The sequence below is a fragment of the Mirounga angustirostris genome, unplaced genomic scaffold, assembly GCF_029215605.1.
Source record: "Mirounga angustirostris isolate CCGP_5_RB_7025 unplaced genomic scaffold, mMirAng1.0.hap1 SCAF_12, whole genome shotgun sequence".
Lineage (NCBI taxonomy): Eukaryota > Metazoa > Chordata > Mammalia > Carnivora > Phocidae > Mirounga > Mirounga angustirostris.
Window position 1 is genome coordinate 51,975,751 of NW_026991720.1, and position 27,328 is coordinate 52,003,078.

Below are 27,328 nucleotides of genomic sequence, written 5' to 3' on the forward strand. Positions count from 1 at the left end.
CTTCTGAGACGGCTGTAAATCCTATTGGCTCCGGATCTGAGAGACGCTAACAGATCACTCTTCACTAGCCCTGCCGCAAATCCTACGGTCAATCATTTTCTCTTTGGCGCCCCGACCACGCCCAGGGCTCCGACCACGCCCATCCAAGTCGCCCTCCCGCCCACCTCTTGGCTCCGCCCCAGGCCTAGCAGAGGAAGGTTCTTATTGGTGAAGAAGTTGTTCTGGTCCCGCCTCAGGGCACGGCGATAGGCCGAACCGGAGTGGGGCGGTGGTGGTTGGCTGCCTGGGGACGGGTCCCTAGCCGTGCCTGTCAGAGTGGCTGGCGGCAGTGGCGGCTCTCGGGGCTGGGTTGTCAGTCAGTGAGCAGAGGGGGAAGATGGCTCGCTGGGACCCGTTCTGTTAGGAAGAAGGGGGGCAGGTGGTGCTGCTACTCGGGAGAAAGCAGATCAGCCGCTGTCGCTGTCGCTGCGAGTCAGACAAGTCGAGGTTCTGGAGGTGGAGCTCGGGGAGCCGCTCTGGTGAGTCCGACCGAGCGACCCACGCCGGGCCCCCAGGGTGGCCGGCGACCGATAACTTTTTTGTCAGGGAGGAGCCGGGGCGAGGCGGCGGCGGGGAGGGGACCAGGACTTTGTCCCCGGGGCGGCGCCTTCGTTGGGGGTAACGGCTCCCTCGCGAGGCGCCGCGGGTGGGCGCGAGAAGGCGCTGGGCGCTAGGGGCGTCCGAGGGGCCGGAGCAGCCGGGTTGGTGAGCGGGCTGCGGCCGGCGGCTGCTCGCCCCGAAGTTGGGCGCAGCCCGTTTGCTGCCTGGGCGGCGGCAGCTTTGTGCGCCTGGACTCGGGTCTTTCTCTTCCCCAGCAAGGAGCAGTCCAGACTCCGGGCGTGCCCAGGGTGCAGCCGCCTCGGCCGGACACGCAGCCCCTCTGCGGGGGCCCCCCACCGCCATCCCGCCGCAGCTCATGCTCCGGCCTGGCCTCTCCCACTCCAGGGAGGTTACCGCTATCCGTCTAGTCTAGTGACCAAAATGGTCACCGTCGACCCCCTTCCCCCCTCATTTTTAAAAGCAGCGTTCGCCTGGGTCTTTGGTGTCTCTCGTAGGGCGGTGAGATTCAGAAAGCGGCTACGATTCCTTCCTTGGTTATTACACTGGAGATCCGCTCTTCAGCGCTTGCTCCCTTCTATGAGTTATTCCTCTCCCGAGGCTGATTTTTAACGTACTCGGGAATCGTCGGGGTTTTGTCTGAAAATGGTTGCATTAAAAGACCCCAAGTTTGCACGCTTCAGCAAAACTGCGTATCCGCCCGTCAGCGTGCACAATTGTGCTCTGTACCCCTGAGTTTAGGCATTCCTGAAAGATTTTAATTTTGCCCTAGTGGTTTCATCCTGCACAGGATCGGGTCTCTGATAAATACACTATCACACGCCCGGCAGCGTCCGCGCTCTCCAGGTAGGGGGAGTTTGTTCCACAGGCAGCTAGCTACTAATTTCAGAGACCGTACGATAGGCAGTAGGACCAAGCTGTCCTTTTGCAAATTATTTGTCCTTTGGGTCACACAGTAGTTTTGGGAGCCGATATGCCACCTCTTTGGTTCATGTAACACTTGACAGTTTGAGATTTTCAGCTTTTAAAATCTTATTTGCATAGAGCCATAAGGATCGGCGTAACCTTGAGTCAATGTGATAGACCCAGGAGGGTTGTTTTCCATAAGAACATTTTCCTAACACCCAGACTGGCTGGCCCTCCCTCCGATTTCTAAGCATCTTTTCTTTGGGTTAATACATTTTAAGGTTTACAAGATGAATATTGGTCCCAAACACCTTTTTTTTTTTTTTTTTTTTTTTTTTTGAAGTGCAGGGAAAGGCAAGAAAGAAAAAATTTAGGATCTGCTTGGCCAATAGTAGCTTTAAAGTCATTTATTCAAATAATTCATTTACATAAAGTGGCTAAAGGGAAAACTATCATATATTTAGATTAAAAAATTCTGGATTTGGCTTATTTTATTCTTTTTAGATTTACTATTATTATCATAGAGGGATTATAAAACCTCTTAATTATCAACATTAACAGTACTTGGATATAGACACCCAGATAAGGTGTTGGTTAGGTCAGTATGTTATTCCTGCTATGCTTTCTTTGTTGTGTTTCTATTTTATGAAATCTGACCTTGGTTGCATTTCTTAGAGTGGTGTTGTTTTGACAGAGTTCAAACATACAGTCACCTCTGTTTTATTCAGGATCCTGTTGTGTGATATTTATTTTGTAATGAATATTTAAAATCTTTGAGGGCACCTGGGTGGCTCAGTTGGTTAAACGACTGCCTTCGGCTCAGGTCATGATCCTGGAGTCCCGGGATCGAGTCCCGCATCGGGCTCCCTGCTCAGCAGGGAGTCTGCTTCTCCCTCTGACCCTCCTCCCTCTCATGCTCTCTGTCTCTCATTCTCTCTCTCTCAAATAAATAAATAAAATCTTTAAAAAAAAAATCTTTGAAAAATGTTAGTATCAGTACCATTTGGGGGTATCAAGTTTACATTTTGTAAATAATTGAAATTATGTCAAACATATATTTATTTTGCACTGTCCCAGGCTGAATAAGTTCTAAGGTAGAAATGAGTGTCATAGTTCTTGTCATCAAGAAATTTACTCTCTGATGTACAAGACAGATCAAGTAAGTGTTATAATACCATGTAATAAATGTGAATAGAGATATGCCTAGTGTAGTAAGGGAGCTGCAGAGTAGGAGATGGCTAAATCAGTTTGGATGAGGTAGAGTCAGGAGCACACAGTACAGTTTTGAAATATAATTTAGCCAAGTGCAGGAGGTTAGTAACTTTCCAAGAGGAGAATAAGTGAGAAGGCAAGGAGGCATGAGAAACTATGGCAGTTTAGAGAAGTCATTGTCAATGACAAAGTCAATAATAACATTGACATTAACATGACTTGAATGCAGGGGTTAGATAAGGAAATGGTGGAAGATGAGAATAGTGAGGGTGGTAGAGCTCCAGACCAGGGCATGGTTTCCTTGGCTACAGGGATTGGATTGAAGGTGATGAGTAAGAAGCCATTTAATGAATTTTTGTTTGAGACTCTCACCCTGGCAGAGTGAGGTAGAATCTGATAGGTCTTGTCACCTTTGGGAAGAAAGGAGGAGGAATCAGGACCCTGAGGATTTTACTTGGTTCTAGTAATTGGAAGTGAGGGAAGATGGAGGGAAGATGATAAGTTCTCTTTGGGGTTTTTTGAATTTGAAGAAGCTGTGGAGCGTTCAGGTGAAGATGTCAATTAGATGTTTGGATCCACGGGCATGGAACTTGTAAAGGAAATCAGGATTACAGGGCAGATTGGGGGTTGAATTGAAGCTGTATTGATTTGGTTATACTGAATACAATACAATTGGTCATACTGATTTGGTTATATTGAAATGATTCAGGGAACGCTTTTAGTATGATCAAAGCTGGAGAACAGAGTGATAAAAAGCAGAAATGGGTAGAAAAATAGTGTGAAAGAGAAGAGTAGTAGTTAGAAAGGTAGGAGGAACATTAAGAAAGATGCTAAGGAAGGAGAGAATTTCAAACAGAGATGGAATGGTTCAACAATTTTGATGCTGTAAGAGGTGTCAAGTAAGGAGAGGACTCTAGGGACAAGGGAATTGGTCAGGATTCCAAAGGTGACTTTAACAAGTACAGTTTTTTGTTTTTTTTTTTTTAAAGATTTTATTGATTTGACAGAGAGAGACACAGCGAGAGAGGGAACACAAGCAGGGGGAGTGGGAGAGGGAGAAGCAGGCTTCCCTGCGGAGCAGGGAGCCCGATGCGGGACTTGATCCCAGGATCCTGGGATCATGACCTGAGCTGAAGGCAGACGCTTAATGACTGAGCCACCCTGGCGCCCCACAAGTACAGTTTTAACTGAGTAGAGGTTCAGAGGGCAGTTGTTGGAAGACTGAGAAAGAATGGGTGATGATAAAGTAGACATACTTGAGTGAGGCATTTCAAGAAAACTGAAGAAGGAAGAGAATGATAGCTATAGAGCAGTGGTTCTCATTCCTAGCAGTACATTTACAATTATCTGGGGAGCATTTAAGAATCTTGATCTCCAGGGGAAAGCCCATCCCAATTTGGGGTTGAGGTGGAACCTAGGCATTATATTTATTTCAACAGCTTTGTTGTAATATAATGGGCATGTAATAAACTACATGTATTTAAAGTGTGCAATTTAATGTTTGACATAGGTTTTCATTTGTAAAACTATCACTGCAATCAAAATAACGAACATATCCATCACCTCCAAAAGTTTCCTTATGTCCCTTTGTAATTTCTCCCTCTCATCCTCAGGAAACCACTGATTACTTTTTGTTACTATAGATTAGTTGCACAGGTATATATATTAAAGTTCCCTTATCAAGTTTGAAGTACTCAAAAAAAAATTAGAGAGCATCTTAATATGTGGAAATGGATGCCACTCTGGAAAACTCCTTAAATGGAGGCTGGGACCCCTGGCATCACCATGTAATGCTTTGTCATTTTTTGGAAGGGAGCAGATGGAATTAACAGTTTGACTATTGCTTGTTATTGAGAGCCAAGTACTGCCAGAGTCTTTCTGGTCCTGTTGAAGTTAGGCTGCATGTCTGCACTGAGGAAAGAGAATATTTAACATTTGAAAATCATCTTTATGCTCAGAAGAAATCCTGTTTGCTTGCCCTTTGGATATATGCTTTTTAAATACATTGGAGGATAAAATCATTGCTCTGTCTCCATATGAGACTGAGAAGAGTTGTGATTAGAAGTTGTCAAAGGCCCACACTTTGTATCCTGAGAAAGGTAATATTTATATTCCCCTCCCTCCCTCCCTCCCTCCCTTCCTTTCTTCCTCCCCTCCCCCCCCCCTTCTTTTTCTTTTCTCTTCTTTCTTTCTTTCTTTCTTTCTTTCTTTCTTTCTTTCTTTCTTTCTTTCTTTCTTTCTTTCTTTCTTCTCAGTATTTGGATGTATTTAAAAGTTGAGCTCTGCCAGTTCTGATGTCCAGGGCTATTCTTAACTTTTGATTCTTACCTTTGACAGGGGGCCGAAAGCAGAATGGTTAATTCTAAATATTATTGGACATTGTACTTGATCATAAATAAACGTGGAGCAAAAACTTTTGTCTGATTTCTAAAGTTCTGAAAATTTCTTTCATTGTGATTAGAGTATCAAAGTATGATCTGACCTAGACAGTAGGCATCCCTCATTTTGGTGCAGCCTAAAATCAATGTTAGCATGATTTTAGATACTATTGTTACTATAGTGACAGCAATTTTGTAAACATCCTGTATTTTCCTAATTATTAATTAGGATATAATAACTGTAGGAAATTTGGAAAATTTAGGAATGCATAAATGATAAATAACATTTCTGATGCCTCCACCCAGAGATAATTATTAACACATTAGTGAATATCTTTATAAGTTCTTTTTAATGGGTATTTACTTTTTTTTAACAAAAAGAAACCATACTGTATGTACTATGTTTTTGTTTTTTGTACATGCTGTTTTGTTACTAGCTTATTTTCACTTAATTGAATGAATGCTTATCTGAGTCAATAAAATATTATTTTATGGCAAAACATCATTTTAAATCTATGGTTAATATTCTAGAATATGGATTTACTATCATTTATTTCCATTGTTGAAGATTTAAGCTCTTTCCAGTAATTATGAATGAATAGTATAGCAGTTAGCTTGAGAGATTAATCATTGCCCATATCTTTATTTCCTTATGATAAATTCTGACATCAAAAGATATGCATATTTTAATTATTTTTAATAAATAGTAATAGATTGCTTTCCAGAAAGGCTTAATATTCATTTTTTGGGTTATGCTTGAGAATGCTGGCAGTTTCTCCATTTTCAGCACTATGAATTAAAAAACTGCCATTTGACATGAAAAGTTGTATCTTCTATATTTTTAAATTTCATTGATTATTAGTGACATATATATATGCATATATATATATGTGATTGTTTTCCTAGGATTAGTGATATATGTAGATATATACATATATATGAGTTTTTTCCTAGGCTTTCTATTCTGCTTCATGGGGCTGTTTATTTTTTGCTCCAGTAATTTCAAACAGTCTTAATTTATTGTAACTTTTTAATGTATCTTACTATATGGTTGTGTGAATTCCTCTTATTGTTCTCAAAACATTTTTAGCATTTCTCATATATTTCTTTTTTCAGATTACCTTTAATTCAATTTATTAAGATCTCAAAAAATCCCCAGTGGAATTTCAAATTAATTTTTTTGAGATAGGTGTGATATCTTTACAATATTTTCATCATTTCATTTTATAAAAATTATTTTCTTATTTTTTTATTAAATGAACTCTACCCCAACATTGGGCTTGAACTCACAGTTCTGAGACCAAGAGTCACACGCTCTACTGACTGAGCCAGCCAGGTGCCCCCAAGTCATTTTTAAATGACTCAGTGTTTTATAGTTTTCTTCATGTGGTTCTGCCTATTTTTAAAGTAAGTTTTTGATATTTTAAAAATTGCTATTGCCAATGGAATCTCTCTTCATTGTATTTTAAAGAGGATTGCATCTTCCCAATGGAACACAGAAGTTGGTGATTTAGGTATACTGTTTTCTAACTGATCATTATGAAATTCTTAATTCTATAGTTTTTTTTAAGATTGTTTAAATTTATTTATTTGAGAGAGAGAGAGTACACATCAGTGTGGGGATGAGGAGCAGAAGGAGGGAGAGAGAATCTCAGGCAAACTCCCTGCTGAGCAGGGAGCCAGATGTGGGGCTCCATTCCAGGACCTTGAGATCATGACCTGAGCCGAAGTCAAGAGTTGGATGCTCAACTGACTGAGTCACCCAGGTGCCTCTTAATACTTAGGTTTTTATTGGATTTTGTAATACAGCAGTTATAGCATTTGTAAATGATGATAATTTTGTCTTGCCAATATTTAATCCTTATTTCTTGTTTTACATTAAATTTCTAGAGTAATGTTAAATTATATTAGTGAATAGTGAGCATCTTTGGCTTGTTTCTCATTTGAGTGAGAATTCCTTTAGTGTTTCACAGTTATGTATTCTTTCTGACAACTTTTCATTTTTTAGCATGTTAAAAAAATAGTCTTCCTTAATTCCTTTTTGGAATTGAGATTTAATTGGAAGAAGATACTGAATTTGATCACATACCCTCGTGATGTACGTTGAGGTGATCATATGGTTTTTCTTCTTTTACCTATTGGTTGATGAATTATGGTAGAGGACTTCCTAGTAGATTTCACCAAACAATTGCTGTCTTTGGAGTAAAGGCAACTTGGTAATAGCATACGTCTTTAAAGTAGTGCAAGATTTGATTGCTATGTCAGATTGTCTTTAGTATTCCTCTTATATTATCTTTTTCAGGTTTTAAGTTTCTGAATGTACTAGCTTTGCAAAATAAAAAAAGGGAGAGGGGCACCTGGGTGGCCCAATCAGTTAAGCTTCTGATTCTTGATTTCAGCTCAGGTCATGATCTCAGGGTGGTGAGATCGAGCCCCACATCCAGCTCCCCACTCAGTGGGGAGTCTACTAGAGATTCTCTCCCTCTCCTTCTCCCCCTTCCCCCCATGCATGCTCTCTCTCTCAAATAAATAAATAAATCTTTAAAAAGAGAGAGAGTGAGAGATAGAGAAGCTTTCCATCTTTTTATATGCTCTGACAATTAATCTCTTCCTTAAGGCCTGAAACAGTTTAGCTATAAAAATATCTAGGCCTTTTGGATTGAATACAGTTTATTGAGATTTTCATATGTGCTACTTTCTAAGTACTTTGCATAATTTCATTTAATCTGTGTACAACTTTGAGATATAAGTATTATTATCCTTACTCTACAGATAAAGAAACTGAGACTCAAAGAGGTTAAAATACTTGTTCAAGATCAGCAACTAGTTAGTAGTAGAGAGTTCAAGCTGAATTCCTCTCTGATGCCATAGCTCATGTTTTTAATTAGTACCCTAATTTTTCCTTAATCATACTCTTTCCTTATTCTCAGTTACTGAGAAATAAATTTAATTATTTTATTTGAATGTCTTATTGTTTTCCTTTTTGCCCAATTAATTTCAGTTTTTTGTAACCCTATCATAATTACTACTGGTCTGTTCTATGTGATATCATATTTTAACAAATACATCCAAGTATGGTTATGGTAGAAGATCCCAGAATGGGAATGGGATGATAAATGTATAATGTACTTTATATAATTTACATTTTAATTTATTGGGAATTCAAGGTCAATTTGCATTCCTGAATCCTGTTTGTACCTTGTAAAGAATGTTAAGTGCAACACAGATAAAATTTCCAGAAGTTGGGGAAATAGTACTTTTCCATTTTCGTTTAAATATTTGTCATTATTGAGGCTTGCATCAGGATAACCTTTTAGTAGTAAATGTTAAGTGGTTTTTGTTTGGTGTTTGTTTTCCTGAACAAAGAGTCTTTTGATTAACTGATGAACATTAGTTGCTTTCTCCTATAAATGCATAAGGATTCGTTCAGTTATTTGTACTTGACTTAATGAAAACATTGTATTTGAGTTCTTAAACTGTAACTATGAAAATTATTTGAGGCTTCAGCTATTGGAAAATTTACATTTACTCTTTTATAGAATGATGTTTAGGCTTGGAAATTTGAGAGAATAATGTAAGCCTTAAAAGTGCTTAAATTGGGCAAGCAATTATGAGCTGTATTTTTTTAAAAAGATTTTTTAAAAAAATTTTGAGAGAGAGAGAGAGAGAGCAAGAGCATGAACCATGGGGAAGGGCAGAGGGAGCGGGACAAGCAGACTCCCTGCTGAGCAGGGAGCCCGACATGGGGCTTGATCCCAGGACCCTGGGATCATGACCTGAGCCGAAGGCAGACGCTTAACTGACTGAGCCACCCAGGTGCCCCTTATGAACTCTATTTTAATCTTTTTGAGCTTGCCTGGGTTTTTTTCCCTTTCAAATGTAAAGAATTAATTTAGTTAGGGTGTTGATTCTAATCAACGTACACATCCTGTACTCCCCACCTCTGCCCATGGGGGTATAAAAAGTTGCCAGTCTGACCTCTTTAAACTTTCCAGGTATATATATTCCCTTTTGAACTAAAAGTTCAATGTTCCTGCTGATTCGTTAATCCGTAGATATTACTGTGGTGGATGGAGTGGCAACATAGCCCCCCAAGCAGTACTTAGTAGTGTAGAAGAGGGAGAGACCATTTTGGGAAATTATGAATCTTCAAGTGGGTCCTGATAAGGGAATGGAAGGGAAGGTAGAAGTATTTAGAACTGGGTTGGAGAGAGAAGTGTCTAAGTAGGGAAGGTAGAAATGTGCATATCAAACGGACTGTTCAAGAAGTACAGAAAGTCAGAATGGTTATGTGGGTGATAGAACCAGAATATTGAGGACAGTGAAGTCTTAGAGTTTTGGAAAGGAAGATATTTGTGGCAAGGTTAAAGAGAAAGAATATTGAGAAAAAAAAAAAAACCCAATAGCTTTGTCATTTCTAAGGTGATGGAAAGTATATGATGAGAACCAAATACATACTGTAAAGGGGGTTAAGGAATAAATTGGTGGTGAAATAATTGGAGGCAGTGGCAGTAGATTAGGCTACTAAATCAGAAAGTTAATCGATGAAGAATAAATAAGGATGGAAGTAGCTGGAAAGCATTAGAATCTAATGAAGTCTCCCTCCTGTCCAGCCCTGCAGTCTCACCCCTTTTAGGAACCATAAGCTTCTGAAATGCATTCTCAATTGTCCAATTTATAAATATTTTGTTAGTAATAATTAGAGCTATTATTATTGAGCATCTATGGTGTGCCAGTGCTTTATTTGTATTATTTTTATCCCTAAAACTTCCCTGTGATGTAGACGTTATCAGTCCTTTTCACAGTGGTGACATTGAGATTGGCAAGTTTAAGTATTTTGCTGGAAAGTGAGCACGAGTTTTTTGGACTCTTTGTTGTGCCATGTTGCTTTTTCTATTTATTGAGCTGTGTTAAAACATTAGAGGGGAAGGGTGGAAAAGGACCATAAGGTATGATTACTCTCTGAATAGAAAGGAGTGGAGGAGAAATTTTAGCTATGCTCGCTGTAATTTGTGTTAACTGCATTTTGTATTTAAAATGTTTTATAAAAGGATTCCTTTAAAAATTTTATTTATTTATTTGACAGAGAGACAGAGAGAGAGAAAGAGAGAGAGAGCACAAGCAGGGGAGAGTGGCAGAGGGAGAGGAAGAAGCAGGCTCCCCACTGAGCAAGGAGCCGCATGCAGGGCTCGATCCCAGGATCCTGGGATCATGACCTGAGCTGAAGGCAGACACTTAACCAACTGAGCTACCCAGGCATCCCCCCCCCTTTTTAAAAATATTTGATTTATCTATTTGAGAGAGAGAGCATGTGAGAGCACAAGTAGGGGAGAGGGGCAAAGGCAAAGGGAGAAGCATGGGGCTCCAACCCAGGACCCCAGGATTATGATCTGAGCCAAAGGCAGACACTTAACCAACTGAGCCACTCAGGCGCCCCGAAAGGATTCCTTTCAATAAGCTTCTCTACCATATGTATAACATTTAATTTTTAACAAGTCCCTTTTTTTGGGAAGATGAAGGGCTTTTTTTTTAATCCATATGATGATAGGTTGAGGGGAAAGGAAGTTCAACAGGCCAAGAAAGGTAAGGGTAAAACTTACTCTTTTCACTAACAGAACGTCAGATATGCTTCATAGGTGTGTTTTAGGTAGCACCTCAGGAAGGAAATGGTGTTGAGCTGGTCCCTGAAGTAATCAGGGCAGATACTTTTCATGTCAACAGATTATAAAGCTCCAGAGTTCAGTTATATAATGTGATTTATGGCACTTGGAGTCCATCAGTCAGGAATTGGTTATTGGTGAAAGGGTCCAAATAGGTGTTTAGTTTTCTGTTATAAATCCTTTCTTCAAAAACAATGCATAATTGTGAAAGAAATGCTTAAACTACTTTAGGGATTCTAAACATTCTTACAGGACTTTCAAGTATTTGGGGAGGAACCAAGATAGAAATTTTTGTTGTACTACTTTTAGTTTCATATTCAGTGGCAAAGCAACATCTAAGTTATATTTTGTTATACTCATATAAAACTTAATATTATTGAAAACTTTATTTTTTAAAAATGTATAATTCAGCTTCTGCTAAAACGAAGTGACTGTTAACCCAGTTAATATGAATCAGCATGATCATACTGAACTATTTATTGCTGCTTTGCTCCCTATAATTTTTAAACCAAGATAAACAACTATTTTAATAAGATCTACTGAGTTTCTGACTGAGAAGAATCAAGCAGAATTTTGTAGTACAGTCAAGATCTGTTGGTTTTATTATTATGGCCGTGCTAGTACACATTACCGTCATTAACTGTGCTTACTTGCATTTTCTCTTTGCACCCTCCCTTTGCCCCCATCATTTTTGAATTGAACATCTGAGCCTCTATTGGCAGACTTTATTAATGGTTGAGAGTTTCATTCCAGTTTACGAAAGGGCAGTGACTCACTCTAAGACATCAACTCAACCCACAAGTCAACTGGAATTTGGTTCTCTTAACATTTCTCTCTTCCTTTGTTCCCAACATCAGAGCAGGGAAAACTGCCATTTAGAATGCAAAAAGCTTTAAAGAAATTAAAGTAGAGCTATGCTTTGGAAAGTGTATTTCTGTATGCTATAATTTTGGGGAAAGAGAGAGGAAAAAGGGGCAAATGATAGCAGAATGATTGCAAGATAAAATTTACATTGGGCTTTCTTTCACATTCTTCCCCGTTTCCTCATAACATTTGTTTTTATTTTATTTGCATATACCCTGATTTGCCTTGCTTTATTTCAAAAGGGATTAAAGGACACTCACTCTTGCTATGTTTTAGGTTTAACTTGTCTCCCCTAGTGCACCATGAATCCCTCAAGTCAGGGACTATGTCATAATTCAGTTTTGTAAACCTAGCATCTGGGACATAGTAGACATTCAGTAGTTTATGAATAAATGGATGATATTTAAACACCTCTAGTACAAAAAAAGAGAGTGCGATTACTTGCTACAACCCTAGTTTATAGCAGCTGAATAAACTGCATCATGGGCTGAATCATGTCTCCTGCCCCCTTTTTTATGCGTTGAAGCCCTAATACCCAGGACCTCAGAATGTAACCATAATTGGAGATGGTGTCTTTATAGAGGGAATTAAGGTAAAATGAGGTAATCAGGGTGGGCCCCAATCCAATATTACTGGTGTCCTTATAAGAGGAAATTGGGACAGGACTTGCACAGACTGAAGATGATATGAAAACACAGGGAGAATATGACTACAAGCCAGGGAGGAAGGCCTGGAACAGATCCTTTCCTTATGACTCTCAGTAGGAATCAACCCTGCTGACACCTTGAGCTTGGACTTCTAGCCTCCAGAAAATGTGAGAAAATAAATTTCTTTTGTTTAGGCCACTGTCTGGTACGTTGTTACAGCAACCCTAGCAAACTAATATGGGTGACTTTTCTGCTTGGATGTAGCAAAATCCCAAATAGCCTTAATGTACATATCCCCAAGGAACAGTTTGCAGTGCTCAGTGCCAAAACCTTAAAACTTTTATACACTTCCCCCAGGCAAGACATGGGAGAGAGAAATTTGGATGGCTCAATGGAGAAAGTAATAACTATTCGTCCCTTTTCATTGCCCCCCACAGTACAGCCAATGGCAAACAGCTGGCTGATTCTTTAGTTCAATTGAATTTGTTTGGTTTGGCAAAGAGAAAGTGTTTATGGGGTATTTGTGTTCTTAAGTGTTCAAGGGCCTCTGCCAATAGACCTGGTTGCTTTTTCAAAGTAGAAACTGGAAGAAGAAGACTGAATAAAATACTTTTTAATACAATGTTGATTTGAACTAATTGCTTGTACATAATCTTAGCAACATTACTTTGCCTGTTTTATAATCAATAGGCTCAGAGCAGTGTATCTTTTGGCTCATGCCTATTGCTTTGAAAGTTGCCATACCCTCTGATCATCAACCAATTATACTGAGTTGCCTCAGTTATTTTCAGCATTTTTCACCACATGCTTTAGCCATAAGCTAGATAGATATGCATTTTTTGCCTTTTTAAAAAATTGGACTATATATTAAATAGTGCTGTGTTTAGTCAACTCCCTTATAGTGTTTTGAGATACTTTGCTGAAAGAGAAAAATTTTGAACATATACAAAAGTAGAACACTTGCTCTTTCATCGTTTGGAAGCAGTTATCAGAGTTCTGAGAACAGGGAAAACTAAATTAACTAGTAAACTGTGTGTCACCCTGCTAAAGATGATTTTGCTTAGCATCCCATAATGCTGTGTGTGTCCATCAGTAGTAAATTCTGGCCAATGAGCTATATGTGTATATGTGCTGCCAAAGTGAGCATTGCTATATGCGTAAGTTGAAAGGGGCTCAGGGAAGGAAGTCTCCTTAAAAGAAAGGAGGAGGACATCCTCTTCCCTCCTTAACCTTTTTCCTGGAATGTGAGTAGGATAGCTATGGTTGCCATCTTGAAATGTGAAGTAGCCTTGAGGATGGAAGCAATTTTGCTAGGATAGTAGAACAAAACTGACAGCTGTGCCACCATATCAGCCCTGGTTGCCAGCCTCTTCCCACTCATTTTTAATGAGAAGGAAATAAACTTTATCTTGTTTAAGATTTTACTATAATATGCACTTAATTAGTTTCTAACCAATAAAATCACTTAAATTATAGTAATTAAAATAGTGTGGTAGAGATGCAGGAATAATCAAAAAGATCATTGAAATAGAGTCCAGAAACAGACCCAAGTATGTGACAATTTAATTTATATTAAATGTATCAATTCTTACCTGTGGGAAATGATTGAATAAATGGTGTTGACATAACTGGTTATTCATTTGGGGAGAATAGGTTAGATTCACACTGGGTGTGTATATATATAAAAAATCCAGAAGTATTAATGATTTATCACATAAAAAATAAAACTGTAATAACTCTAGAGGAAAACATTGGAGAACATTTTTATGAAGCAAAATTCAGTATTAATAAAGGAAATGATTATCAGACTTGATTATGTAAAAGCGTAAAACTTTCTATACAGTGAAAATACCAAAAACAAAACTAAAAGACAAAACTGGGAAAATATTTATAACATTTAAAAAAGGTAGTCTGTGATAAGCTCTATAAATACATTTATTTGTTTTTATTTATTGAAAATCAATTTAATTAACATATAGTATATTATTAGTTTCAGAGGTAGGGTTTAGTGATTCATCAGTTGCATATAACCAGCAGTGTTCATTACATCAAGTGCCCTTCTTAATGGCCATCACCCAGTTACCCAATCCCCCCCCACCCAACTCCCCTCCAGCAACCCTCAGTTTGTTTCCCATAGTTCAGGGTCTCTTATGGTTTGTCTCCCTCTCTGATTTCATCTTATTTTATTTTTCCTTCCCTTCCCCTATGTTCATCTGTTTCGTTTCTTAAATTCCACATATGAGTGAAATCATATGGTATTTGTCTTTCTCTGACTGACTTATTTCACTTAGCATAATACCCTCTAGTTCCATCCACATCATTGCAAATGACAAGATTTCATTCTTTTTGATGGCTGAGTAATATTCCATCATCTATATATACCACATCGTCTTTATCCATTCATCAATTGATGGACATCTGGGCTCTTTCCATAGTTTGGCTATTGTGGACATTGCTGCTATAAACATTGGGGTGCATGTGCCTCTTCGAATCACCATGCTCGTATCCTTTGGATAAATACCTAGTAGTGCAATTGCTGGGTTATAGGATAGCTCTGTTTTTAACTTTTGAGGCACCTCCACATTGTTTTCCAGAGTGGTTGTACCAGTTCGCATTCCCACCAACAGTGCAAGAGGGTTCCCCTTTTTCCACATTCTCACCAACACCTGTTGTTTCTTGTATTGTTAATTTTAGCCAGTCTGACAGGTATGAGGTGATAGCTCATTGTAGTTTTGATTTGTATCTCCCTGATGCCAGTGATGTCTGTTTTATGTCTTCCTTGGAGAAATGTCTGTTCATGTCTTTTGCCCATTTCTTGATTGGATTATTTGTTCTTTGGGTGTTGAGTTTGATAAGTTCTTTATAGAGTCTGGATATTAGCCCTTTATCTGATAAGACATTTGCAAATATCTTCTCCCATTCTGTCCATTGTCTTTTGGTTTTGTCGACTGTTTCCATTGCTGGGCAAAAGCTTTTTATCTTGATGAAGTTCCAATAGTTTATTTTTGCTTTTGTTTCCCTTGACTTTGAAGACATGGTTAGCAGGAAGTTGCTGCGGTTGAGGTCACAGAAATTGCTGCCTGTGTTCTCTAGGATTTTGATGGATTCCTTCTCACATTTAGGTCTTCAGCCATTTTGAGTTTATTTTTGTGTATGGTGTAAGGAAATGGTCCAGTTTTCCCAACACCATTTGTTGAAGAGACTGTCTTTTTTTCCATTGGATATTCTTTCCTGCTTTGTCAAAGATGAGGTGACCATAGAGTTGGGGGTCCATTTCTGGGTTCTCTGTTCTGTTCCATTGACCTATATGTCTGTTTTTTTGTGCCAGTACCATACTCTCTTGATGATACAGCTCTGTATTAGAGCTTAAAGTCTGGAATTGTGATGACACCAGGTTTAGTTTTCTTTTCAACATTTCTTTGGCTATTCTGGGTCTTCTCTGGTTCCATACCAATTTTAGGATTGTTTGTTCCAGCTCTGTGAAAAATGTTGATGATATTTTGATAGGGATTGCATTGAATATGTAGATTCATTGGGTGGGGTGGGGGCGTGGAGAGGGGAGGGAGAGGGGTCTTGCCAGGCTTCTGCCTTTTGCTGGGCCCCTGCTCTAACAGTGGTCGCCCTACCATGCCAGGGTTTGTTGTTTATGGCAACACTGAGCAGAAAGCCAGCGCCTAGACTCAAGAGTTTTCAGTCAGCTTTCCTGCTCTGATGCTTGGGAACTCTGCCTCAATCAGGCACCCCTGTTCTTTTTGTGACCCTGGGGATCCTGAGACCACACTGTCCCACCTGGGATTCTGCCCTGCTTAGCCATCCGAGCACCTTTAGGCCAGGGGTGTCTCCAACTGTAGCAGGCTTCTAAAAGTTCTGATTTTGCACTCCACTCCTTATCATACTTTCCAGTAGCATCCTTACGCAAGCTCTCTCCCCCACCCCGGGTTTATATTCTAATATATTGCCCTGGATTCATGTCTCTGCACCTCCTACCTTGCAAAAAGTGGTTGCTTTTCTATTTATAGAATTGCAGTGATTCTTTTCTCAGATCTCCAACTGATTTCACAAGTGTTCAGAATGATGTGATAACTAGCTGAATTCCAGGGACCAGATGAAATGAGTGTCCCCTACTCCTCCACCATCTTAACTCCTCACCTACATATAAATTTAAAGGAAAAAAATAGGCAAAGTATAAGTAGGCAATTCATAGAAGAGGAAATAGAAGTAATAAACATTTGAAAAGATTTTCAAAGAAATGCAAGTGGAAGTCTGCACTGTAGCTTTTTTGGCCCATAAAATTGGCAATAATTTAAAAGATTAATAATATCTACAATTGGTTAGGGTGTAGGGAAATGAGCACTTTCATCTATTCTTAGTGGAAGTATAACATGATATAACCTTTATGGAGGGCAATTAAATTTCAATTACAAGTAACCTTTGATCCAGCATCCTGAGTCTATCCTATAGAAGTACTTGCAGAGATAAAAGAAAGTTTATCACAGCATTGTTTAAATAGTGAAAATTAGAAACAACCATTTTAAAGGACTGGAAAAAAAATTTCAAAATGGGTAATAACCCATAACTTAGTAGATTTAGCTAAAATTGTAATATTCAGAAGTTGTTTTTTTTTTTCCCCGAAAGAGACCAATTTCTCTATATATGTTCTATGGTATATTAGTTATCTGTTGCTGTGTGACAAATTACCCCAAAACTTAGTAGCTTAAAAATAACACAGATTTATTATTCTTGTGATTTTATGGCTTCTGGGTTCAGCTGGGCAGTTCTGCCTCTGTAGAGCTGAAATCAGTTTAGCTGAAATCACTTGTACAGCTGTATTCCTCTGGGAGCTTACATGAGGCTGAAATGCCCAAGATGGCCTCCTCATCTTCCAAGATTTTTCTCCATGTGGCTTCTTAGCCACATGTCTATCCCTGAGCTTTTATAGCATGGTGGCTTCCTTCTAAGAGAAAGTATTTCTAGAGGACATGTCCCAGGTGCAAGAACTTATTAAAACCTCTGCTGGAATCATGCTTGTTAAAGTCCTTTGGCCAAAACAGGTCACATTGCCAAAGCCCAGTATCAATGTGGGCGAGGACTGCATGAAAGTGTAAATAGTAGAAGGGGTTGTTTGTTGAAGGCCATAAATATAGTGGTGATAGTCTACCACACATGGAAAAAATAAAGGTAAAAAGATAAAGTCTTAGTAGAGAGTGATTCCTTTTTTTGGGGGGGTGAAAAAATCAAAACACAAATTGACTATCGTATTATATCAAATTGAATGTAGGTGGAGTTATGAGGATCCAGCTGTGTCCTATTAAAAATAAGACATTAAAGAAATTTATATAAATGTGAAACAAAACCACTCTGCTCAATAACTTTGTAGGAAAATCGTTATATTTATTTATTTATGATTATTTTTTATTTGAGTATAGTTGACACACAATGTAACATTAGTTTCAGGTGTATAACTTAGTGATTTGACAAGTTTATACACTATGCTGTGTTCGCTGCAAGTGTAGCTACCATCTCTCCCTTACATTGCTGTCACAGTATCATTGACTATATTCCTTATGCCGTGCTTTTTATACCCATGATTTATTCATGAAAGAGTGTTATTTTTAATAAAAATATGTTACTATCTTGACATGTACTGGGTTTATTGTAACAAGTGTTTAAAGTTTTGTCATTAAAAATTTCAAATATGATAAGTATCAGTAAATATAACCACCATAGACAAAAGCTGTTTGGGATTCTCAGTAATTTTTAAGAGTAAAGAATTTTCATAACTGTTGCTTATATAGTATATGCATGGAAAAGAATTTGAAATAACACACAATAGTACAACAGTGCTTTCTTATGAAGAGTGGGACAGCAGCAGTGAGAAAGATGACATTTCTTTTAATTATGTGGAAAAGATGTAAGTGTGGCAATTTTTAAAATCTCCGGTATATAAAAATATTAGTGGAGATGGGACATTAATAGTCCACCAAAGTGTTTATAGTTTTTTGTTTGTTTTGTTTTCTTTTTTAATAGAAATTTTATAATTCTTTTAGTTGCATAATAAGCAGAACCCTTGTTTTACCCTCTACATTGCTGATTTTGTATATTTCGGATGCTTTTATCGTGATTCTAGCACTTGTAATTATTCCCCTGGAAAATATAGGGTGCTACCTTGATTCAATTTCCCCCTCATCTGTCTTCCTCACTTCCTTTGCCATCTGGATTACAGACACAGACCATATCTTCCTGTTCTTTGCTACTAGTACAAAGTGATAGACACAGTTTGCATTCTACTCAGTAGGCACTCAGGGCTTATTGAATTATTAATGTTGCAATTTTAATACATAGTAATATTTACTTTTTGCATAAATAAAAATATGCAATAAATTATCCACATGACCTCCCATCCTATGTCTGTTTTTGCCTAGTCTTGTTCTCTTTCTTTGTTCCCTCTCTGGCCCTGCCTGGCCTATAGTCTGGATAAATGGTGTGAGCTAGACAGTAAACAGGGGATGAATAATAAATTTGCCAACTTGAGGTCCTGCTTTACTAAATACATAAAAAAGCATTACTAAGCACCATACTACTTAATAAATATAGTTTATTTATATAGTATCATGAATATTGATATTGTATCATGAATATTGATATTGTATCATGAATATTGATATTGAATGCTTAATGAATGGTATTAAGTTTTATAGTTTGAAATGTTTATACTTATCTCTTAAAATCTGTCAACACAATTTTATAATTTGTGTCTTAGTTATCAGAGTTTCATGGATTTTGATTTACTGAGGTAATACTTGAATCATTTAGTATATACTATATATTTTGTTAAAGATGCTACGCACATTTTGGAAAATCTTCAAATATGGGGGCGCTAACTGCTTCATATTTTGGAAAATCTTATTTTAGCCAATAATTGCTCTTATAGACTTCTATCCAATACTAAATGTAAAATCATTTAATTTGTGATACTTTTATTTTTAATGAAATGCATAACATATTAATGGACTATTCAGAATTCTTATAAAATTCTAGTAAGAGATTTTCTGAGCCAAGATCAATCAGTTAATCGCTAAAGCAATCCATCAGATGATGCTGTTGTGGCTCACAGGTACAGTGCCATAGTCCTCTTCTGACAGTTTGCTTTGCCAACCCATATACTTCATCAGCATGGGCCCTGAGTTTTTCCTGGGTAGGTTTTAACAAGTACAGAAGTAAAAGGAAGATATGGTAGAGAGGAAAAGAATAGGCAAGGACATGAAGGTTGGAATGGCATGATGTATTTTGGAGAAGAGCAATAAGTAAAATTTAGATAAGTAAATTACGGCTGTATTATAAGGGGAGCTTGAGGTGGAAGATCTGATAGAAATGATGTGGAAGAGTGTCATAGTATGTTTCTGGAGAAAAGCAGTGTTTTAGGAAGATTAGTCTGGTGGTAATGTGCATTGTACACTGGAGAAGACACAGAATCAGGAAGGCTGTGTGAACTGAGTATACTGAGGCAATACAGCCTCTGACTGAGGGTGTGGCTGTAGAGATGAAGAGCAGATGGTAAATTTGACAGACATATGAAGGATGAAGTGTATTCCTTTTTTTTTTTTTTTTAAAGATTTTATTTATTTACTTGAGAGAGAGAATGAGATAGAGCATGAGAGGGGGGAGGGTCAGAGGGAGAAGCAGACTCCCTGCTGAGCAGGGAGCCCAATGAGGGACTCGATCCCGGGACTCCAGGATCATGACCTGAGAGCGAAGGCAGTCGCTTAACCAACTGAGCCACCCAGGCGCCCTGAAGTGTATTCCTTTATTCAACAAATATTTATTAAATACTTATGTATATATTTATACTTCTGATATCTGGATTGAACTTTGCTGATAACTACACCACATTTTATTTATTTATTTATTTATTTATTTGAGAGAGAGTGAGAGTGAGAGAGATCAGAGAAGGAGAGGGAGAAGCAGACTCCCTGCCGAGCAAGGAGCCCGATGCAGGGCTTCATCCCAGGACCCTGGGATCATGACCTGAGTTGAAGGCAGACGTTTAACCGACTGAGCCACCCAGGCACCTCAACACCACATTTTAAACTTTAAAATTATGTACATTGGTGGTGAAGTTCTTAACATTTCTCTTTTCTGGTGATTTGTAATTTAAAAAAATTTTTTTATTTTTATTTTTTTTAATTAAAGATTTATTTATTTATTTATTTGAGAGAGAGAGTGAGAGAGAGAAAGAGCACAAGACGGGGGAGCGGGAGAGGGAGAAGCAGACTCCCTGCTGAGCAGGGAGCCCAATGCGGGACTCGATCCCGGGACTCCAGGGTCATGACCTGAGCCGAAGGCAGTCACTTAACCAACTGAGCCACCCAGGTGCCCTTTTTTTTTTTTTTAAAGATAATTTTTTTTTTTATTTTTAAGTAGGCTCCATGCCCAGCGTGGAGCCCAGTGCAGGGCTTGAACTCATGACCCTGAGATTGAGACCTGAGCTGACATCAAGAGTTGGATGCTTAACTGACTGAGGCACCCAGGTGCCCCTCGTGATTTGTAATTTTAAAAATAATTACCTTTATAGACCTTTTTAAAATAAATAGTAAACATTTTTTTCCTAATCTTCCAAAATAATTTGTACTTTGTTTGATTAAATACATTGGAAGGCAGCTACTTGATATATCTGGCAAGGAAATGGACCTTTCTTAATGAGAGTGCTTTATTTTTTAAAAAAATTTTAGAAGATTTTTTATTTACTTTTTTGAGAGAGAGAGAGAGCGCGCACAAGCAGGGGGAGGGGCAGAGGGAGAGAGAGGGGAAGGTGACTCCCCACTGAGCCAGAGCCTGATGTGGACCCCAAGATCATGACCTGAGCCAAAGTCAGTTGCTTAACCGACTGAGCCACCCAGGCACCCTGAGAGTGCTTTATTTTTTGAAAAATCTTACATTAATATTTGTGAATGATTAAGAATGTTCTAGTGCTTACAAAAGTCCTTTCTTTACAGTCTTGTAATGCCAGCATCACTTTGTGCCATACTTTTAATATCTTGTGGGTCTGATTTCCACATCAAGTAATACTTAAAGTAGGTTGTTAGTTTAAAAAAAGCTGGAAAGTTCTTTAAGTTCAAGGTCATTTTCTCTGGTAAAGCCAATAACATGAAATGTATATGTATCCACTCAAAGAGCCAAATTAATTATCCTTATAATATAAAAGAACATTTTCTTTAAGTAATATAGATAATACATAATAGTTTGCATGTTGGAATATAAATATAAGGGCATTATGAGGCAATGGAGGTAAATCATCATGTTATAAATAGTTTACTTCTTAGTTTGCTGATGGGAAAGTCAGACTTGAAAATTTAAACTTGCTGGTGTTGTCTCCATTTACAACAAGCAAAAATACTTTTGTCGAATTACCTTTGTAACTTTAAAGTTACTGCCTACATCACTGCTTTTATTTTTCTCTCCGTTAGCTCCCAATGGAAGCCTGGGCTTTCAGTGATTCCATTCCTTTGGAATTAAATTGTTTTCTATTTTGTCTTCCTGAACATTCATCAGATTCTTTGTTGTAATTCTTATATACTTGTATTGCTTTTCTCTTTGATATTTCTCCTGTTTTCTATTTCAGAGATTTCTATTTCATTGGCCCAATTGGAACCTTTCTCAGCCTAGACCCCTATTTCTTCTCTATACTAAACATTAAAAAAGGCTTTTCACCATGAATATTTACTTAGTTTTGGGCCTCCTATACTTAGCCTATGTCCACTTTGGGAAAAGTCATTTATTGTTATTGCACTCATAATTACTTCATACATGGGTAGCTTTACAATGATCTCTAGCCCTGATTCCTTACTTTTTCTTTAGTACAAAATTCCTTGCATTCAGGATGACTTATTGCATACCATAATGTCAGCTACCATCGAGGGCTAATTAATAAGGTAAATATTATATTAAAAACTCAGAGTAGAATTCAGGGCCCAAACTAGTAAGGATTCAAAAGTTTGTTCATTTATTCATTCAATGGGCAAATATTTATGAACCTGTTATGTGAGAGCCAATTTAAAAAGGCCAATTGTAACTTAGATTTTTAAGAATTGATTGGGTCAGTATGAAAAAGGTCTTGGGGTTTAGCTAACTCTAAGCATAAAATGAACTCTTTCTGTGAGACTTGATTGCTAAGGAAAGTTAAAAAATTTGAGGCTTTCCTGATTAAAATGTTGTGCCTCATATTCAGTTAGATTTCTCCTGGGATATTATATTTATAGTAGATACTAGATATGTTTACTGTTTCTACCCATGCACAGCCCCTTCTAGATAAATCTGTATCTACATGAGTCTATATCATTGATCTCAACCCATTGGACCCAGGGGAGGTATCTGTTCCACAGATGGCCAATCCCTAGGCTGGCTAGTGAGTTGTAGTCAGGATCAAAGTAAGGATCTGGCGCAATCAGAGATTTATCTAAAGAATTTAGATTTTGGAAATTGAGAAATATACAGGTTTGGGTGCAAAGGAGAGTGTGAGCCTGGAGCAGAAAGATCATGATAGTTAGGACTAGAATAGCCATAATGGACCATAGGCAGGATGAGTAAGTTAGGAAGCCATTCAGCAAATAAAGAATGGCACTGAGAAAATCAGAGAAATGAAAATAGACTGATTGCCTTTAGAAGATAAGGATTTAAGTTATAATTTCTAGTTTTAGGTTCAATTTCCTTAAGCCCCTTTTGTGCTACAGTTCTGACCCTTGGATTTCTGCAGGATTCCTTTTTTTTAAACTAGCATCCAAATAGCCTTGACTAAGATAACGTGCAATTTATTGACAAATTAGATTTCTTTTAGGTAAGAGCAGGCAAGATGGTGAGATCTCTGGGAACCCCATCACTGAGATATGAGCACTTTTTTTTTTTTTTTAAAGATTCCATTTATTTATTTGACACAGAGAGACACAGCGAGAGAGGGAACACAAGCAGGGGGAATGGGAGAGGGAGAAGCAGGCTTCCTGCAGAGCAGGGAGCCTGACGTGGGGCTCGATCCCAGAACCCCGGGATCATGACCCGAGCCATAGGCAGATGCCCAACGACTGAGCCACCCAGGTGCCCTGAGATATGAGCACTTCTTTTTGACATTAACATAACACTTGCCTCAGTGGTTCAACATTATTTTTAAGTGTTCTGTTTTATGCTGTGGTTTGTGATGGGTTTTATGACCTCTGGCTTTCTGACAGAGTGAAAATGTGTTTCTTGGTAGTTTTATTATACAGTTACCATTTCTGTAGTCTTTATCTTTCCGCCCACCTTTTATAGAATGGTAGAGTTTATAAGCTCTCAGTATTTAGGATTATTCAGTTTAAAGGCATTTTACATAGAATTGTGCTCTGAATTTTGCCATCAAATTAATGAAAATTATGCCTTTGGAAAATAGCAACACTATGAAACTAACCTATATTAATCCTATGCTTTGAGATATGGGTATTGGACATACGGGTTTTGTGGTCTTCTATATATATCCCTATCTGACATTAAGATAGTACATTATCTGAAAATGTCTAACAATATAATAACATTTTACTAAACTTTCTTTTGAATAATTTATATATGGATGTGGGATGAGCAGGGACTTTAAGACTCTTTTAGATTATCCCCTAATTTTCTTTTTTTTTTTAAAGATTTTTTAATTTACTCATTTGAGAGACAGTAGGAGTGAGAACATTAGCGGGGGTGGGTTAGAGGGAGAGAGTGAAGCAGATACCCTGCTGAGCATGGAGCCTGATGTGGGGCTGGATCCCAGGACCCCGAGATCATGACCTGAGCTGAAGGCAGACACTTAACCGACTGAGCCACCCAGGTGCTCCTATCCCCTAATTTTCATGAGAGTTTTACTTAAAAATTTCTAGACAGATGAAAGATCTATCACTGTCTTAAAGAATTTTGGAAATTTTATGTTTTCTCTCAGGAGCCTATTTTATTTTGAAGTTCTCAATAATAAGAGTTATTAATTAGTCTGCCAACCTGAATATACCTTAGTGTGTCATTTGACTTTAAAAATTTATATTATATTAATTGTCTCAAAATTTGCAAATATCTTACACTATAAAGCAGAAAATCAGGTGGAAACCTCATTTTTCTTAACTGAAAGTTTCAATGGAATCATTGACATCTCAGGAAAATTTTGAGGTGCTCGCATCAGGATATGTGCAAAATAAGATTGTTTATACCTAATGAATAAAAGTAAATTTTTAGTATAGTGGCAACTGTGATAGTTATTATGATATATTGGTTTCATTGATTAAGCATAGCATTTATGATAGGGTGATTATTAGTCAGTGAGTTTTGTTTCTCCAAACTTTGAATTCTAGCTAACCAGTGCACAATATCTGCCATTATTAACAATAGGATCAGGCAAAAAAGTATACATACGTGGCATATAATCACATTTATTGAACATTCATAGGTTATGTCCTACTTACAATAGATTTTACTACCGTAAAAATGTAATTTCAGAGAAAAATCTAATTCCTTGATGGCAGGAACCATGTTTTGATCAACCTAATATTCTCTGATAGGAGTTGCACTAAAAAGGCATACCCTAAATGTTTGATTAAGACAGTATTTTGGTTACTCATTGCTGCCTAACAAACCATCCTCAAACTTAATGTGTTCAAACAGCAAATATTTTTTACATCTCACAAATCTGAGGTTGACTAAATTTAACTTGGCAGGTCTTCTGCTCTATGTTGTCAGCTGAAGCTGCAGTCATCTGGAGACTTGACTTGGCTGGAATGTGCAAAATGGCCAATCACATGGCTGGTACTTTGTGCAAACTCTCAGCTGGTGGCTTAGCAGTGGCCTCTGTTCTTTTCCGCGTAGACTTTCATGGTAGTTTGGGCTTCTTACAGTGTGGTGGCCTGATTCCAACTGCATGAAAGTGGAAGGGGCATGTTTCTTAAGGCCTATCCTCAAAGTTTTACAGTATTTGTTCATTGCATTCTTTTAGTCAAAGCAACTCATAGGGCCAGTCCAGATACCAAATTGGTTGTTGACAAATAGTTTTTTTCTAACTTCTGTTATTTCAGTTCAATCAAATATCCTTTCCCTAGATAAAATATTCTCTTGAAGTCCTAGAGGATTTGAGAAGAACAGGAAGATGGAAATAGGAAATGAGAAGAGGGATTGCTATATTTCTTCTAATTGTCCTAGTTTTTCCAACAGAAACAAACTGAAGAGTCTGATCTCCTTTTGAAGATTTATTTATTTATTTATTTATTTAGAGACAGTGAGTGGGGGAAGGGGCAGAGGGAGAGGGAGAGAAATCCCCAAGCAGATTCTCTGCTCAGCGTGGAGCCTGACAGCCCTGTCCCAGGACTCAAAGATCATGATCTGAGCTGAAACCAAGAGTTGGCCGCTCAACTGACTGAGCCACCCAGGCACCCCTGAACATCTACTTTCAATTCTTTGGGGTATATTCCTGGGAGTGGAATTGCTAGATCATTTGGTAATTCTGTGTTTAAATTTTTAAGAATTGCTAAACTGTTTTCCATAGTGGCTAAATCTTTTTACTTTCCCTCGGGCAGTGTACAAGGGTTATAATTCCTCTACATGCTTGCCAACACTTGTTATTTTACTTTTTGAAAGAAAAGTTGTTATGGCATATTTGAAAGTTGCTAAGAGAGTAGATCTTAAAAGTTCTCATGTTACAAAAATTTTTTTCGTAGCTACTAATGGTGATGGATGTTAACTAGATTTATTGCAGTGATCATTTCACAATATATACAAATATTGAGTGATTATGTTGTATACCTGAAACGAATATAATGTTATATGTCAGTTATACCTCAAAAAATTATTCTTTTTTGTCCTCATGGGTAGGAAGTGGTGTCTCATTGTGGTTTTGATTTGCATTTCCCCAAAGACTAAAGATAGTGAGCATCTTTTCTTAGACTTGTTGGCCATTTGTATATTCTATTTAGAGAAATGTCTATTCAGCTCCCTTTCCATTTTTAAATTTGGTTGTATGCCTTTTTTCTTATTGTTGTTGTTGAGTTGTAAGAGTTCTTTATATATTCTGGACACTAGATCTTTATCTGATACATGATTTGCAAATATTTTCTCTCATTCTTGGGGTTGTCTTTTCACTTTTTGATAATGCCCTTTGATGCACAAAAATTTTAAATTTTGATGAAGTCTGTTCTTTTCTTTGGTTGCTCTTACTTTTAGTGTCATATATAAGTTATTACCAAAAACAAGATAATGAAAATTAACCCCAGTGTTTTCTTCCAAGAACTTTACAGTTTTAGCTTTTATATTTATTTTTGTAAATAAATATACTTATATATATACTTTTATATATACGTATCTCCATTCCCAACAGCTTCCTTCCCAGGCTTTTTTTTTTTTTTTTTTAAAGATTTTATTTATTTGAGAGAGAGACAGAGAGACAGCACACACTATCAGGTGCCCCCCCTTCCCAGGCTTTTCAGTCTGGCTGTTGCTTGTCCTGACTGTTATCTCTAGTTCCAGGCTGCTATGGCCCAACGCTTTTGCCTTTAAATGCTTCCAGCATATGCCACCCAGGAAGCTGCCCTAGCCCAGGAGATATCACCATATATTGGGCAAAACAAAGGCAACCCTTTGCACCAGTCTTTTAAGGAGCCACCAGAGAGGTTGAAGCTGTTATAGTTCTTTGAGAATAAGATCTCTATTGCTTTCTGTGTCACTAGCAACCTGTACCAAGAATTCAGGCTTCTCTGTCTTCATGGCCACTGCTGATCTGAGAAGTTTGGAATTGAAGATGAGCAATTTAAAATGTCCCAGTGCTTGCTTACCACAATGCAGCAGCTTCCTTCTTCACCAATCTTTCCCCAGTCTTACAGGTTTTTGACTAGATTAGAGAGTTCTACAAGAGTTGATTTGACAGTTTTTGGCAGTGTATTAGTTGTTTTTATGGAGAGATAGAGCTCTGAAATTCTCTACTCCTCCATTTTTGGTGACATTATTTCTGTACTATTTTTTGCAATTTCCTATAAATCTATGAGTATTTCAAAATAAGAAGTTTTAAAAATTATCCTAATTCCCT

At 37.8% G+C, this 27,328-nt stretch overlaps 1 protein-coding gene across 2 annotated transcripts in view; it reads left to right on the forward strand.

Annotated features, from left to right (window-relative positions):
- The first annotated feature begins 314 nt into the window (after positions 1-314).
- Positions 315-27,328, forward strand: part of HYCC1 (hyccin PI4KA lipid kinase complex subunit 1) — a 90,214-nt gene continuing 63,200 nt past the window's right edge. For both annotated transcript variants that reach the window (XM_045864581.3, XM_045864582.3), the window contains exon 1: positions 315-518. The gene's annotated coding sequence lies outside the window, so the exon portion shown is untranslated. The remainder of the gene's footprint in view (positions 519-27,328) is intronic.